This window comes from Anabrus simplex, chromosome 14, assembly GCF_040414725.1.
Source record: "Anabrus simplex isolate iqAnaSimp1 chromosome 14, ASM4041472v1, whole genome shotgun sequence".
NCBI classification, from domain to species: Eukaryota; Metazoa; Arthropoda; class Insecta; order Orthoptera; family Tettigoniidae; genus Anabrus; species Anabrus simplex.
This window is the reverse complement of record NC_090278.1, coordinates 73,815,254-73,831,130: the sequence shown is the minus strand read 5'-3', so window position 1 is coordinate 73,831,130 and position 15,877 is coordinate 73,815,254. Positions and strand designations below refer to the sequence as shown.

At 41.7% G+C, this 15,877-nt stretch overlaps 1 protein-coding gene across 1 annotated transcript in view; it reads right to left on the bottom strand.

Annotated features, from left to right (window-relative positions):
• The window catches only part of Cdep (Chondrocyte-derived ezrin-like domain containing protein), a 510,959-nt gene that overhangs the window by 302,642 nt on the left and 192,440 nt on the right, over positions 1-15,877 (bottom strand). The window lies entirely within an intron of this gene.

Here is a 15,877-nt window from a genome sequence, read left to right as displayed (position 1 = left end):
AATTATTAGTCAAAGTTTTTCCAGATAATCTATTACAGCATTACGATGCTTATTCTCTACAGATCATTCCATGTTAAGAAAACAGTATTGGTCTTAAGAACCTACAATGAGTGAACACCCCCCCCCCCCCCTCTCTTATTAAGACATCCACAATTCCTCGCGATTAAGGAATATTATAATGTAATTTATATTGTATTATGAAAGAAAGAATAATGATTAGGCATTTTTGTGCCCGTGAGTTATTTAAAAAAAACTTAACATTCTCAATTTCATAAATACATTCGCAGGGAGGAACCACAGTGGCGGGAACAGCCCTCGCTTGGTTGCCTTCATTTTCCTTCTGTGTCGCTCGGGTACATGTAACGAGTTATCCGCCGGCAGCTTGTAACTCTTGACGAGAAGTTATCTGTATATATGTGGGTTTCTTTTTCCTAATAGTCTCGTAGATTCACTGAGGATTTTGATGCTGTGGTGTGCAGCGATACATCACACTAAGCTGTTATTTCTTAAACACATTTTATTTTTACACCTTTTTTTTACCAAGTTTTTCTCAAGCGCATTTGATTTTTACCATTCTTTTCGTCGGGCGATACGACGGCGCAGTAGTACCCGATGTTGTCTGGGCAAATTTATTAGATGCAATTAATTGCATCCCCCACCCCCAAGTCTATAAAATTATCTGTTGTCTATTTCTGTACCCTACTGTTTTAATGCAGCTTAGTTTCTTCCCTCTTTTTTCTTGAACTTTATAGATCTTACGAATTTATGCAGCACCATTATGCCCTGGAAACCAAAATCAGCTCCCTCTAAAACCATCTGCCCCCTTCAGTTCATAAAAATAATTTGCAGCTTGGTTTCTTCGTCTTTCTCCTTCCATTTTGAACTTAATTACTGAGGTTCACAAATATACCTGCCACCGTTCTTCCCTGTTGTCATAAGAGCACTGCTGTTTTATTAACATGGAATGGCCTATAGATGAAGAATAATTAACTGAAATGCAGTACCGGTAAATGCTACTGTAAACAAATTATTTTAACAATAGCGGAAGCGAGTTGAAAAAAATATGGCATAAAAGGGCGTCCCATATGCCGTTAAAACGGGACAGTACTTGAGACCCTTAAAAACGGGAAATCCTGTATAATACGGGACACCTGGCAACCCTAACTATGACAAGTCTCCACACGCAGACTAACCTGCTTCACCTCCGTGTGTTCAACGTTACGTGGTGCTTCTCCAGATGTCTCTCTATTCGCGTGAGTATGCACGTAGTGTGTTACCACACGTTGCCATTGCGATATCGATCCGTTCACCGTACTTCTTGGACACACCTCGTAGACCGGCGCAAGTTCTGCTCCAGCCTCCGGTGAAAGAATGTCAACACGTTCACTGGCACACCCACCAATCTGAGCAAAATATTTGCGTAGAAGTCTTTTGTAATGATTGGAGTTTTGAAAGTTGGTAGGAGGCCAAGAAGGCCCTTGGAGGGGTGGAAAGTAAAGGCTTTCATCATCCGTAACCTCCGCACGTACTAGGGTAGAGTGGTTAGTTCTAACCCACACCTGGTACACATTTTTGGTGTAGTGGTGGTGATTATTGTTTAAAGAGGAAGTACACTGGGCAACCATCCTCTATATAACACTAATCAGAGAGAAAAATGGAAGGGGTCCGACACTTCGAAAAATGAAGGCATCGGCCAAAGCAAGACAAGGTCCACGAAGGGCATGACAATGAAAGACTCCCTAGGCCTCCATACGTAATACTGTCGGGGTCAGAAAAGAACCAGAGTTGACCAAGGAAGGTCAATAAGGATAGATGACAGTGAGTAGCCTGGCACAGTCAAGAGGAAGCAATGCCAGGGCTCAGCTAAGGGCCCCGTGGTCACCAACCCACTCTCCAAAGTTCAAAGCCCCTGGAGCCCCTCTTAGTCACCTCTCACGACAGGCAGGGGATACCGTGGGTGTTATTCTACCACCCCCACCCACAGGGGGATTTTGGTATAAGCTGTGTGAACCTCAGCGCCATGTGCACCTCCGGAAGTGGAAACATTTATTTTCTTAAATTTCCCGACTTCTTCACGGGGAATCGAACCCACGTCATTCCAGGTGAGCAGAGCACGTCTCAGTTAAGCAGCTCCTAAAGAATGTTGACCACCTAGAAAGAAAAAAAAAAAAAACAGCAGACATGGCTTCTTCGCAGAGTGGCACGGTGCAAGGTGCTGAATTCCTCTTTGTTAGGGAAATCTTCAAATTTCCTCAAAGGTGAGATCAATCCGGGCTTATAAGAAACTTGAGCGTTGTTCGTAATTGAAACCTGAAGTTCAGTGACCCAATAATATTACAAAGTAGCTTCATGAATCATTAAAACTCAAAGCAGAAGCGGCAGCGTCTTGAGAGCTCACAAAATTGGAAATCTATGAACACATTACGGCGGCACGAACATTTCACTTAAGCAGTTCTATATAATTACTCAGTCTTGCCAAACTCGAAACAATTATCTCCCCGTCATGGTATGCCAAGTTTCTTCTCCTCTTAGTGGATTTTCCTCCTCACCTTCATTCCCCACCGTACGTGGTTTAACACCGCACTAACTCTGACACGTTTATGATGCGACGACAAAATTCGAAAGGACTAGGGCAGGAAAGAGAGCGGACGTGGCCTCGACTGAGGTGAAAATGGCAAACCACGGAAAGCTAGCCCCAGGACTAACAATGGTGGGATTCGAACTCTAGAACACAGCCAATTCCTAGATAAGTTTCGTATTAATAGGGAAGGTTCACTTCTTATTTCCCTGGTATGACTCTTCGGTGACGCCTAGGTCATCTAAGACATCTGACGGAGGAGTTGTCGAGGACGCAATCAGCTGAGCAGTCAACATATACAAGATGCCCCTCCTAACTCGGTGGCCTCAAATATTTTCAAAATGAAACAAAATGCAAAAAATGTAGTTGCGCAGGAATGCACCCGTGTCAGTGACTCGTACAATGAGATCCGGCTAGTGACAATACCGCTGGACTAGGGTCAAGCAGAGTGGGTCTGGGGGCGTAAGCCCTGAGGTTAGAACCTCTAGCAGTGCTTAGGGCGATAGCAGCGCATTCTATGTTGGATAGTGATGAAACGCTGAATTAAATGTGCCGGATAGTGACAAAGGCCGGCCCCGTGGTGTAGGGGTAGCGCGCCTGCCTCTCGCCCGGAGGCCCCGGGTTCGATTCCCGGCCAGGTCAGGGATTTTTATCTCGATCTGAGAGCTGGTTCGAGGTCCACTCAGCCTACATGATTACAATTGAGGAATTCGGTGAGATGGCGGTCCCTGTCTCGAAAGCCCAGAATAACGACCGAGAGGATGCGCCGTGCTGACCACACGGGCTGAGCAGGCCAAAGCCCTTTCAAGGGCGTTAAGTGCCGTGGTTTTTTTTTTTTTTTTTTTTTTTTTTGTAGTGACAAATCATTGGTCTGCGGTCAAGCAAAGGTGGTCTGAAGCGAAAGCCTCAAGATAGGGCCACGAAGTTGTCGTTAGACCTCTAGCATTCCGCACGGCCATAATTATTAAGTATGCCAGATAATCGTAAAGCCCCTGGTCTGGTTTTTATTCTGGGCGGGTTGGTAACGGAATGTATTTATCTTGATTGCTGAAAATGATATATCCGATTATATGTCAGCCAATGGCAATGCTAGTAGCTGTTCAAGTAACGGAAAATGGCGCGTGCTACACTGAATTAGGTGATGGACTAAATGTACTTCTGGGGGTGGGGTGGTGGGTCCCTGGCTATCGTAATGAACACATCTCCCTTCTAAAAGGAATTCCACGTAAGATTTGCATCATTTCAAACCCCTCATGTTACTGAGTTTCTGTAGCAGATAGTAAAATTATACCGGCATCACCTAGAGACTAGATGTTAAAGCATTAATAGGTCGGATTGCAAACTTACTTTAAGCGAGTAAAAAGTTTAATATTTCTAGCCTTCACAATAGTTCTGGGTAGAAATATAGGGTACGCCTCGCAAGGATTATTACATAATATGTTAGTTTCAATGCTGCTTTTCTTAACTAGAAATTATTCTGGACGAAAGATGAGTCCAACCCACCCGCCCCTAGAAGGATATTTACGCTTATAACCTAAAGTAGTGGTCCAGGCACCATTATCCATTGCTTCCGCCAAGAATCACGGACATTGGCTGACGTTACCAACCACTGCAAAAGGAAAAAAGACTACTGTAAAGAGGCCCGCGAAGTTTGAAAGTGTCATGGCGTCGGATGGTAACCTTATACTTTCTCAATTCCTCCTTTCATCTTAAGGCTTACAGCAAGAAATAAAGGTCATTTATTAGCTTTAACGTGTTTTTGCACGTCCAGCCCAATCTCTGTCATAAGAACAGCAGCCCTTTTGGGGTCACAATCCCTTCGAGAGGGTTTTTTTTTTTTTTTTTTTGCTAGGGGCTTTAAGTCGCACCGACACAGATAGGTATTATGGCGACGGTGGTATAGGAAAGGCCTGTGAGTTGGAAGGAAGCGGACGTGGCCTTAATTAAGGTACACACCGAGCTCGATAGCCACAGTCGCTTAAGTGCGGCCAGTATCCAGTATTCGGAAGATAGTAGTTTCGAACCCCACTGTCGGCAGCCCTGAAAATGGTTTTCCGTGGTTTCCCATTTTCACACCAGGCAAATGCTGGGGCTGTACCTTAATTAAGGCTACGGCCGTTTCCTTCCCACTCCTAGCCCTCTCCTGTCCCATCGTCGCCAAAAGACCTATCTGTGTCGGTGCAAAGTAAAGCAAGTAAGCAAAAAAATTAAGGTACAGCACCACAATTTGCCTGCTGCCGATAGTGGGATTCGAACCTACTATCTCCCGGATGCAAGCTCACAGCCTCTACGCGCACGGCCAACTCGCCCAGTCTTCGAGAGGCTTTATCTGTCGCCGCGGCGCATTCTGACCGCGCGGCAAAGAAAAGAAAAATCTATAGCCATATTAAAGCAACAACCAACAGTTGGCAGCAGTGCTATTCTACTTACTTCAGCGATACTAGTGGAAACCTAAGTACTTAAACAAAGGACAGTCACTTCGCGTGGTTCCTCGTGTTACTAACACTGCGGGGCGGACTCCATAGTTCTCCTATGAGATTTGCACAAACATTAGGGGCACTGCCAAGTAAAACCCTAGCAGTTATGTTACTCTCATTAATTACGGACGAGCAGGCTAGACGACACTTCCTACTAGCCAACTTAGCTATTAGTGCCTGAACGTACGGGCTCTAGCACACCGATGACGAAAGAGGCTCGAAGTACGTCCGGTGAAACTCCCACGACTCTCCGTGGTATAAGTACAGATTTTCGCAGCACGCAATATTGACGTCGATCTATTTCCATATGAGGAGCATCTGTTCAAAAGTAGCCATTTCCATGTCCAAAAAAGTAGTTCATCCATATGCACTGCACTAGTTGAATACTATCGAATGACACGAGCCATTCTGACCAAAATGACGCAATTCCTTAAAAGTTGCACCACATCCGATCATGGGTACGTCCGTTTTTATTATTATTATTATTATTATTATTATTATTATTATTATTATTATTATTATTATTATTATTATTATTAGAAGGTTTATTAATTCAACCGCGTTAGATGTTTCTAAACCATTTAATTAAATGCAAAATATAAACTATATTTATTAACATACATCGTTTTCACTTTTCCTATTGGTCGTTTACTATTTTAATTTTTCACCCCTTTCAACCCCCCCCCCCCCCCCCGCCGTAGGGGTGTCTTACCCTAGTATTTTTTTTTCAAACAGTAAGTCATATGAGTATCATGTTTAGTTGAGAGATATGCTGGAATATGCACACGTACATCCATGATCTCGGTCATTTTGGACATTCCTTTCGCCCTTCTGACCCCCATTCCGATTGGGAATGCACTTCGGCTCAAGCGGCATTCCGAGTGTCACGGTTCATCTCGGCTACTCCAAAGATTATGAACTCTCCACTAATATGGGTCATTTTAGAATTTTTACATTTCACTCCTTCCTTAATAGGGGTGTTAGGGGTTTCTTGCCCCTATAGTAATTTTTCCAGATAGTAAGTTATATGTGTGTATAGTTTGATTGAGAGCTATGCTGAAGCACACACATTCACCCGTTATCTCTGTCATTTTCGACATTTTCTTTCTCCACTCTTTTTCACCCCCTATGCCATGGGGACTGAAGTCGGACTTTTCATTTTTATATACCATTTATAGAAGAAGACGAAGAAAAGTTTTAAGAAACACATCATAATCTTTGCATACTGTTGGTTAGGCAACCCGCTGATCAGATTCGTTATGCGGTTTACATACCTTCGCTTTTTTTTTTTTTTTTTTTTTTTTTTTTTTTTTTTTTTTTTTTTTTTTTTTACCTCCTATGCCGAAATACCCATCGGATTTCGTTCAAACCACTTCCTAAGCCCTCCCAGGAGTAATAAGAAAAAATATCAAATTTTCAGCGAAATCGGTCCAGTAGTTTTTGAGTCCTTTCGAGACATACAAACATACATTCATTTTTATATAAATACGTTTTCCCACAACTGACTCATAGTGGGAATAGCGACTTTTGAACAGACACTTCTCATATAGTAGACTACTGTACTGTACTGTATTTTGCTTCTCATTATCTCAGACCCACTGTGCATCAAGTTCGTCCTAAGCAACGAGGTAGAATAACAGAGGGCGGTATGCCTGACATCAGCGCTCCTTGTGAAGTCAAGTTGATGAAGAGCAGCCATGGTTTGTGCTGTCAAAACAAAGCGAGTTGGCGCGAGAACGTAAGATCAGCGTGTTGATTGAACTTCGTAAGTTCGAGAAGTGAAGAGTTAGATTGTTGCCATCAAGAATGCCGCTGCACTAATCGGAGTAATAAAATTAAAGATATATCGTAGTTTATGTATCACTGAATGATAATTGAGATTTCTTTCTGTAATTTTTATTTGTAATTAAACACATATTAATGTTTACACAATGAAAGTGTTAATAATAATGGCGTGTGAGCTCTGGAGAGGTCTGGTGCAGGTCTTTTGATTTGACTCCCGTAGGCGACCTACGCGTCGTGATGAGGATGAAATGACGATGAAGACGACACCCAGTCCCCGTGCCAGGGGAATTAACCAATTATGGTTTTAACTCCCGACCCTGCCGGGAATCGAACCCGGGACCCTGTGACAAAAGGCCAACACGCTAACCATTTAGCCATGCAGCCCGACAACGAAAGTGTTAAAAGCCACGGTTATTTATCGGATTACGTTTCATATTTACTTTAAAGAACAAGGAATTAACACAACAATGAGTTGTGAGGACGAAAGGAGACAAATGACATTCCACTCAATATAGTCATAGTATACTCTGTACTCTCTTACTTTGGGGGAAAACTAAAAAAGGAAAAAAATGCTGAAATATCAGTCGTATGTATTTACAATATTGAACCTATCTTTATTCTCAGACCATGAACATTTGTTAACTGCTACTAAACCCAGTGAACAATCTCATTATGTTGCTCTCAAACTTATTTAATAATAATAATAATAATAATAATAATGCCATTGCTTTTACGTCCCACTAACTACTTTTGACTGTTTTCGGAGAAGCCGAGGTGCCTGAACTGTGTCCCGTAGAAGTTCTTTTACATGCCAGTAAATCTACCGACACGAGGCTGACATATATGACCACCTTCAAATACCACAGGACTAAGCCAGAATCGAACCTGCCAAGTTGGAGTCAGAAAGGCCAACGCCTTAACAGTCTGTGCCAATCAGCCCTGCACTTATTTTACAGAACTACGATGTACTATTGCTGCAGAATCCTTCATGCCCACAGAGAAAAATCGCACATACTGAGGGGAAGTCGACTGAGGCAAACTCTCGCTAATCATATTCAATGACGAATGATAAACACTTGAAGCCTAAACACAGCACAGTTAGACTTGTCATTGTATCTACTGTTGGGAGATCGGAAGAATGCACATGCCCGGTGAGGCACGGGGCGAAGGGGTTTTCACCAGCAGAGCCAGTGACGCAATGGTTACCATAGCAACTGTGCTACTATCCAGGCGACTTTATATTATCTTCTACTGGCAGCTCATCGCTTTTGTCAGTTGTAATCCAGCAAACTGCAAAGTGTGAGTCAATGTTTTCGTGTAGCAGATACGAGCAGATAAGAGCCGATCTGTCTGGGCAGAACAGGAAGTTCGTGCTTACAGGCCACATTCCTCATTCTTGCATTCTTCTCATCTCCACACAGTACCTTTGTATGTCTTAAATGAGCTGTCATTGTCCTTCTTCTGTATCATCCTACAAAATTGTGTTTCTTCCGCTGGATTATAATCCGTTTACCACCCCTTTTCTTGTTATACAGTGTGTTTGGTAATGTAATCCTGTAATTTTTAATCTTCATTCACACATCTTTCCTTCTAAATGGCGTAAAACTTCTGTTTCCAATCTGTTTTCTCTTTCGGGATTTGTTATTTTTTTTTCAGTTGCTTTACGTCGCACCGACACAGATAGTTCTTATGGCGACGATGGGACGGGAAAGGCCTAGGAGTGGGAAGGAAGCGGCCGTGGCCTTAAGGTACAGCCCCAGCATTTGCCTGGTGTGAAAATGGGGAACCACGGAAAACCATTTTCAGGGCTGCAGACAGTGGGGTTCGAACCTACTATCTCCCGAATACTGGATACTGGCGGCACTTGAGCGACTGCAGCTATCGAGCTCGGTGGATTTGTTATTAAGACACTTTATTTTTTACTGACATTGGACATTCATTGATTTTTCTTGTCCCATGCGCTGATTATTGTCATCGTCACATTACGCTGCTTCCTCCTCACCATTACCTCTGTTTTAGGACACAGGACACAGACTTGGTATTGAAAGCATATAAATGAGCAGCATTGTAAGGAATGCCATCTACTTCGACTTTCGTTGTATAGAACCTTGCATATACCGTATTATTACATGTGAAGGAATAAAATGTTTATATTTATGGTTTACAGTATATTTTCTTGAGGTTAGTTGATGCCAGTCTCACCCCTAGCTAATTTGCCATTTACAGGAAATGAAAATAAACCAGTTGGGAATTCTAACGATATTTTATTAACTGCAGAACACGATCTTAGTGCACTCTTTCGGCTAACGGTACGGTATTTTTTTAAATTCTGCGCCAGTGATTCTATAATGCGAATTTTTTATAGTTTTCGTCACTAGACAGCCATGCCCTCTTGCTTGCGTTGACAACAGAAAACATGTGTTCAATTAGCTTCCACTAGGCAGTGCTTTCGCCTCTCTCTATTGCTATTGTATCACGTTGGTCCTAGAGTTTAGAAATAAAATACCATCAATGACATTTCAAATATTTTATATCAACAATACTTTTCAGGCGGTGCGTATTCTACGTAAAAACGTGCCAGTTGGCAAATTGTTATAATTATACCACCTCAATAAGCTAAACAAACAGAACACCGGCAGAACAGTACAGCTGTGTACAACGGCAAAGGATCAATTTATCACCGAGTTCTGACAGAGCTCTAAGTAGAAACGCAAACAAACGCTAGAGCCGATGTCCGGTGATGAAATATTTATGTTTCCATTTATTAATTATTCTAATTCATCAACGCATATTGTTTTCTAAAAGGTTCTTGGCATCGAAACAGACGTACGTACCTCGAGAGAGGGATTTTAATCAGCTAGTACTTTTTGTGTTACAAAAATATATCTCCCAAAGGATACGTCAGCGATAGCCAGCCTATATTTTATCCGTCGAACGTCCCCGTCTTGTGTACTCGCCGGGTAACGAGATTTTCTGCGCATCGAAGTTCTGTCACTCTGTGGTCCCACTGGGGAAGACATTGTAAGAGCATTCTACTTGGGGACGTTCATCTGGCAAGGATTAAATCTAAAAATCTGGAAGCGACTATTAATGAAATAAATCAAGGTACTCTAAAGCCAGATTTAAACACAAAGAGGTAGGTTAAACGAAGCACATCGTAAGAGAAAGTGAAAAAATTGAAGATAAGATTTGTCGGTTGAAGACTGCGGAATTTTGTCATACATTTGAAAAAAAGGGAGCAACAGGTCAACAAAGAGTGTTTGTTGAAGAGAATTAATTGTCCTGCTCCTTGGCTGAATGATCAGCGTCGCTTCAGACGGTCCTAGGTTCCCTGCAGTGTTGGGGACTTTCGCTACGTCTGGTTATTTACAGACAAATAGAACAAGTCCTCTCAGTTTTAATTACTGCGTTGATTGGGTGAATGTTCCTTATGGGGTGTTAGTATAATATAAGGAAAGATCGTCATTGGGGTAATCACATTAACGGGATTGTGAATAATGGATACAGATCTCTGCACATGGTTATGAGGGTATTTAGTGGTTGTATTAAGGATGTAAAGGAGAGGGCATATACGTCTCTGGTAAGACCCCAACTAGAGTATGGTTCCAGTGTATAGGACCCTCACCAGGATTACTTGATTCAAGAACTGAAAAAAATCCAAAGAAAAGCAGCTCGATTTGTTCTAGGCGATTTCCGACAAAAGAGTAGCGTTACCAAAATGTTGCAAAGTTTGGGCTGGGGAGACTTGGGAGAAAGGAGACTAGCTGTTCGACCAAGCGGTATGCTTCGAGCTGTCTGTGGAGAGATGGCGTGGAATGACATTAGTAGACGAATAAGTTTAAGTGGTGTCTTTAAAAGTACGAAAGATCACAATATGAAGATAAAGTTGAAATTAAAGAGGACAAATTGGAGCAAATATTCGTTTATAGGAAAAGGAGTGAGGTATTAGAATAACTTACCAAGGGAGATGTTCAATAAATTTCCAATTTCTTTTAATCATTTAAGAAAAGGCTAGGAAAACAACAGATAGCGAATCTGCCACCTGGGTGACTGCCCTAAATGCAGATCAGTAGTGATTGATTGACTCGGGGACTAGGCGTTTGCGTTTGTCTTACTGTAACACACGTAATAGTGAATACATCCTTCCACATGAGATTGACGTCCGGAGAAACACACGGCCGTCAAATCAACAAGTAGTGCGAATTCCAAGCAATTGGGAAAAGGCAGGACGAAGGAGACAGAAGAAAATGAATTGTAAATCCTACGCTGACAAGTAAACCGCAGCAATAGGAATGGGCAGGAAGCGACCGTGGAATTAAGGTACAGCGTCCCAATTGCCTGGTGTGAAAATGAGAAACGACGTAAAGTCATCTTATGGGCTATCGATGTTACAGATCGAACCCACTATCTCCCGAATGCAAGCAAGCTGACAGCTACATGGCCCGTAACCATTAATGTTTCTCTCACAAAGTACAAAATTCTGTGTTCTCTATAGATGTGTGTGACCCCTAACAAATACAACGCCACCACCGCGACGAAACAGACCGTCCAGGTTGACAGAGGCAGTGCCGCACAGAACTCGTAGTACACCAGCAGCACAAGGACCAGCTCATCGTAAGACATTCCTCGCGGCCTCACAATATCACTCCAATAAATTAGACGAGCCGACAGACAGTCAGTCAATTACATTATCGCTGGAGGACATAATCTCTTGCCTCTAAAGGTCACTGACACCTAAGGCACGCAAAATATTAGATGAGCGCCGTTCTGCATTACACAGTGAACCATGGAAGTTGACAACATTTACATTTACTGGAGTACGTTTTTTAAGGCTTACAAATTACTGTCTCATAAAAACATGGCCGCCATGGCTTCGATATTATCACTCATCCCATCAACGATTTAAAGGCAAGGCACACGTTTATGGGTTAAAAATTGAACTTTTACATTGTTTTCCTTCACCGAATATTGATTTGCTTTTTACTGTAATCCGACGAGGGAAAATGTATTTATCCCCATTACTTCAAAATATATCTTTGTAAATGTCCATAGAGGTCGCCTGTTACGCCCGTTCGTTCCTCAACTTCGGCAAACTCCGTGTTTACGATTCCAAAAATGGGTTTAACGGCCGCAGTTGTGGAAACCACGGGAACAGAACCAGCTTTTGGGCGGTTATGCCGTGCGCGCTTGCAGAATTTGCCCAGATAATGGGCTCATGTTTACGCATGTATTTTATTTATGCTTTGAAATAGCTCGTTTCCTATACCCAAGCAAAGTAACTTCATTACTTAACAATTCGAAGCACAAATATTATTTTTTTAAATAAAAAGCAACGATTAAAAAAATTAAACAACATTTTCTAAAGAATATTTTCCAGACTCTAGAGCAGTGGTTTTCAAAGTGTGGTCCGCAAACAGTCCGCGGACCCTCGAAGCTATTTCTGGGAGTCCACGAACTAATATTCCAAATAGGGGAATTGTGTGGTAACAATATCAGAGCCGCATTGCTAATACAGTTCTCCGATTGTTGGTACAATTTATGCATTCGTTTGATATCTGCTGACAGCCATCATAACATCATCATTACTGGTTGTAAGTCCCAAGACTGACCATTTGCCATAAAACATTTCCAGATTATCCTGTTATCTGCCGCTTCCTTCACTGAAACATAATTCTGTGCCTGCCCTGAAAATGGTTTTCCGTGGTTTCTCATTTCCACACCAGGCAAATGCTGGGGCTATACCTTAATGAAGGCCACGACCGCCTCCTTCCCACTCCTAGCCCTTTCCTGTCCCATCGTCGCCGTAAGACCTATCTGTGTCGGTGCGACGTAAAGCAAATAGAGAAAAAAAAAAAATCTGTGCCTGGCTGTCAATTACAATGTATCTACGGTCCATATTCACCAGCGCGAGCTGGCCGTGCAGTTAGGGGCGCGAAGCTGTGAGCTCGTATGCGGAAGATAGCGGATTCGAACCCCACTGTCGGCAGCCCTTAGATGGTTTTCCGTGGTTTCCCATGTTGACACCGGGCAAATGCTGGGGGTGTACCTTGTCACGGCCGCTTCCTTCCCATTCCTAGGCCTTTCCTGTCCGATCGTCGCCATAAGACCTATCTGTGTCGGTGTGACGTAAAGCAGATAGCGAAAAAAACTAAGAAAACCGAGATAACAGTTACATTTTTATTCACTAACTGCATTATCTCGGATAACTGGTATTACCTCGGTTTAAAACTTTACCGAAGAAAGGCTGGCCGGTAAAACAGGAAATATAATAGCCTGATGCAAGAGTGTAATGGACTATTATAACTTGGAAACAATTCTCTAAACCCATGGGTAAATAGTGAAAACATCGAGCTCGATTAGTAGGTACAGTATTATTATTATTATTATTATTATTATTATTATTATTATTATTATTATTATTATTATTATTATTATTATTATTATTATTATTATTATTATTATACTGTATTAGTCCGATGCAATGTCTGAATGGTCAGCGTACTGGCCTTCGATTCAGAGGGTCCAGGATTCGATTCCCGTCCGCTTCTGATTAATTCTTCTGGCTCGGGGACTGGGTATATGTGTCCGTCCCAACAGTCTCCTTATCATATTCAGACAGCATACTACACTATCAACCACCACAGAAACACGCAATACTGATTACATCCCTCCACAGAGGGTTGGCGTCAGGAAGGGCATGCGGCCGTAAAAACAGGACCAAATCCACATGTGTGACGCAGTTCGCACCCGCGACCACACAGGTGTGGGGGAAAAAGCGGTAGCAAAAGATTATTATTATTATTATTATTATTATTATTATTATTATTATTATTATCATCATCATCTACGTAGTTACGTACGACATGCTGTCAATACGGACTTACATCGTAGTATATCATTTATTATCATTTATTATTTGTCTTGTGTAACAAAACATGTGAGGTTATGTCACGATTCATCTGCTGTATGCATAATAATACGACTTTATTTAATGAAGGAACACGTAATTAATAGTATACAATTTATTATTACCTGTAAATATGATGTATAAATCCAATGTAATGTTGTGCAACACAGGGTAATAGTGTGAACAACGCACCTTTGTCACTCGAATTTTATGGAATGCTTTATCCATTTGTATATAGGTTATTGGAGACTCGAGAAGATACGAGAAAATATGTTGTGTCATACTTTTCTAGAAGCCTGGCCAGGCAAGGTATATAAAGGACCGTCTTGGGAATTGAATAAAGTTGTCAGTGAGTCGTTAGTCGAATTCAGTGTATGAAATCATGTTGTAATTTTGTTGTGCTGGTAGTTCCTTGACATGCTAATGTGGCAGTCAAGTGTTCTTTTCAAGATGGTGGTTCACTAATGTGTGTTTATAATGTGTTTATAATTTTTAAATAAAACAGCGGACACAAGTGACAGCATCTCGTGTGTGCGTCTTTGTGAATACGATAAGCCTTTCAAAATGGCAGTTCGTGCGCGGCTGGAATATTTGACTGAAAGAGAAAATCACAACGACAAGGAATATGACCAAGCTCATGCAATAAAACGTCCTAGGTGGATAAAAAGAACGCCGTGCATGCTTTGAAGACTACGATGACACTGATTTTGAAACACATTGCGAGTGTTGTCCATGAACGAACATAACCTGCAATTCCCAACACATAAGTAGACCTAAGATGAATTTTCTATTGTAGCTTATATCTTGTGCGGTTCACGGCTGGATGACTTTGTAATGAAGAATTAAGGAATACTGCTTTATTTTTGGAGTGAAATGTGTACGCAATAATTTGTTTTCTTATTCTCTATTATGTTCATGCTTTCTGCCACCAAATTCAATAGGGTAAACTTGGCAAATATGGGCACTAAGGTAATATGGGCAGATTTAATAAATTTTTCATTTTTCACGCAGTGGTAGCGAGTAGAAGCATGCGCTCTGATAGGTTGGTGATCGTGAAGTGTCATGCCTGCTCAGTGTGTTAAAGGTTGTCTTCTATTGTGCTAACGGAAGCTGAAAAGAACATGGTTTGAGGTAAGTAGACCAGTCTACTCTTCCAAAATCGAGGCGTTATAATAACTCAGTTAATTTACTTAAGGCACTACATGCAAAATAAGTTTATTTTTCAAGAAATATTACTAGGGGTAGCTTGCAAGGTTAGTGTAGGGTATGTTGTAGCGAGAGGATACGCGCTTGGGAGTTAGTTCTTTCCCATTAATGCCAACTTCTGAAATGTGGCACTAAGGCAAAAATGGGCAGTGACATTGTAGGTAATATGGGCATCATCAAATTACATTGTATTTACGTGACGGGCTCTGAGATAGACATATTCTTTTTTATTTCTACGGCAATCTGTACGTTTTCATGCTAATCGATTAATATAGCATGTAGCTATTTCGCAAAAAATAAATAATTTTTCCTTTTCTCCCAGATTATGATGCAAAATGGGAATGAACGAGCGGGTATCCGCCAGAAATGGGATAAAGAGGATATGTCGCGTGTTGTAATAACAGTAAGAAATGGCGATTGTAATCATTTACAAGCATCTAGAACTTATAATGTGCTTACACAAACTTAAAATTCTTGATAAAGAAGATGAAGGATTTGAATCTGCTAAAGAAGCCGGCCAGAATATTTAATGCCGACGCGTCAGGACTCCAAATGAACACGAGGGGTGGCCAAGTTGTATGTGAAAAAGGAAAAAATTAGTCCAGTTCCAAAACTGAAGATGACGACTAGTAACCGGGGAAGACGTAAGTGTTCTGCAAGAGAACTTGCAAGTGAAGAAAATCTGGCTTCAGCGCAGAAAAGGGCTAGGCCTATCGCAGGAGTCAGTAGAGGAGGTTTAGCCGCAAAGCGTAAAGCCATACGGAGCAACAAAGTTTCCTGTATTTGTCCTGTGTGTAAGGGGAATTATTGTGATGAGAATGAAGGGCAGAAGTGGGCTAAGTGTTGTGGTTCATGTGCTAAGTGGTTCCATGAGGAGTGCGTAGAGATGGAAGGCGATTCTTTCTATTGTGATGAGGGCAGTTA